At 38.6% G+C, this 2,081-nt stretch overlaps 1 long non-coding RNA gene across 1 annotated transcript; it reads right to left on the bottom strand.

The window, feature by feature from the left end:
• Positions 1 to 448: 448 nt before the first annotated feature.
• Positions 449 to 1,248, bottom strand: LOC107560464 (uncharacterized). Its single transcript, XR_001605738.1, has 3 exons — positions 1,019 to 1,248; positions 907 to 927; positions 449 to 488 (listed from the first exon to the last, which is right to left on the bottom strand). It is a non-coding gene; the product is annotated as an uncharacterized lncRNA (long non-coding RNA).
• Between the last annotated feature and the right edge of the window lie 833 nt (positions 1,249 to 2,081).

Genomic DNA, 2,081 nt, shown 5'->3' with positions numbered 1-2,081 from the left:
GAATGGTTCTTTGTGGAACAAAAAATGGTTCTTCTATGGCATCGCTTGAAGAACCTTTTGAAGCACCTTTATTTTTAAGAGTGTATACTTTATCTATTCAACGCTTACATTATCCTAAGGCCCACTTAACAGTAAACACAGACGACAGCAAAATATATCTGCTTTATGTTTACAGCCATCCTCAACGCCCACTTGACCGTACAGATTTTTGCATGCAATTATTTTTTCTGGAATCAAAACCCTTCTGTTTTCTTCTTTTTGTTCTTTAAATTCGGAGGAGCATTTTCGAGTGTCCTTACCACCACGAGCAGACTCTGGCAGACAACCCAAACTAATTATATAATCAAAAACTGCTTACCTTTTTAGTGGCCACTGTTTGTGTTGTTCGTCCAGTAAGCCCAAAGTGGCCTCTTGCTCCTTCCCAATCCTGTTCGTGATGCCAATTTGTGGTGGCTTCCACTGTTTTTCTGAGAAATCACTCTGGAAGACTTGAGGTTTTGATGCCAGAAGATCTGCAGAGAACCTGTTAAGTCTGTCTGCACACTCTTTATACAGGTTTCCATAAACAATACATATCATTCAGGCCACTATGGCTAGTCTATATCTCTTCACGTCAGCATAATACAAAGAGGTCTCAGTTCATCACATGTTCTCTCTCAATAGCAGCTCATCATATCAGAGCACACACAGCCAAACACATGGACTATAATAGTAGAATAACTCATATGTATACGGTTATATTCTCATTGATTATACTTGATTAATACACATCTTGATCAATAAAAATCTTCTACACTACTTTGTTAACAGTCAGTTGCCAGTCAGCCGGTCATTATATAATAAATAATATAAATAAATAAAAAGTAAATTAAATATTGAGTTTTGAAATAATTTTTATAATCTTACCTGTGTGTGATTTTAAAGCTTCTGCAAAGAAAAAACAGTCCACTATAACACAATGGATGGCATTATTGACCAATCAGATTCAAGTATTCCAGCAAAGAGTGTTATGCCCAACCTTGACTAGGAGATCATTTCAACATGAGACACTCGCTGTCTGGTAGGGTTGCATTGCATTGATAGTTCAGACTCAGTTTACACATTTCTTTTTTAGATAAAGATGTCAGATAGGTCTTTAACAACAATCTCTGAAAAGAAGCAGAAAAAAAACATTCAAGTATGTCATGGCAGGGTCTTTTGTAGAAATCTGCTCACTCTTGAAAAATGTCCTGTTCACAACCACACCAAAGCTTTGAAATATATAATAATTTTTTTTAAATATACTAAAGTTGATAAACAATGAAAAACTATGGTAGAATATGAAGTATTATTATATAAGCAACTACTTCTTTCATCATTTGCTCAGTATCTTACTACAGGAAATGGTCCAGGGTTATAATGGGAAAAACCCCTCTGCCATACTTTGTTAAGCTTCAGTGATAGAGTTTTTAAACAGGCTCTCGAAACACTTGGCATAAGTCAACGAATGCCTACTGCATATCACCCCGAGTCCCAAGGGGCACTCGAAAGGTTTCATCAAACCTTGGAAAAACCTGCTGCATCGTTATTGTGTGGAAACTGGGAAGGATTGGGTCGAGGGTCTTCCTTTCCTGATGTTTGCGATAAGAGAGTCGGTGCAAGAGTCCCTTGGCTTTAGCCCCTATGAACTGGTGTTTGGCCATACAGTTCGTGGCCCTCTAAAGTTGTTAAGTGAACAATTGCTGAGCCAAAGTTCTAAATCCGTTCCGGTCGATGTTTATGTCACTTCTATCCGTGAGAGGTTGCACAAAGCCCAAAGTCTTGCCAAACTTCATCTTTCCACCACTCAAACTAAGATGAAGGCACATTTTGACAAGAGGGCTGTATATAGAGACTTTCGCCCTGGCGATTCCGTGTTGGTTTTGCTTCCAAACCCCGGTTCTATTTCACATGCAAAATTCGCTGGGCCATACCTGGTTGAAAGGAAGTTAAATGAGACCAACTTTCTTATTGCTACTCCTGACAGGAAATGTAAGAGCCGAGTGTGTCATGTAAATAGGCTTAAAAGCTATGTAGACAGACCTCACTCTGAGGTGACTGCA

This window comes from Sinocyclocheilus grahami, unplaced genomic scaffold (genome assembly GCF_001515645.1).
Source record: "Sinocyclocheilus grahami isolate Dianchi unplaced genomic scaffold, SAMN03320097.WGS_v1.1 scaffold729.1, whole genome shotgun sequence".
Classification (NCBI taxonomy): Eukaryota; Metazoa; Chordata; class Actinopteri; order Cypriniformes; family Cyprinidae; genus Sinocyclocheilus; species Sinocyclocheilus grahami.
Note: the sequence above shows the minus strand (reverse complement) of the source record. Positions and strands in the feature narration are given on the sequence as shown.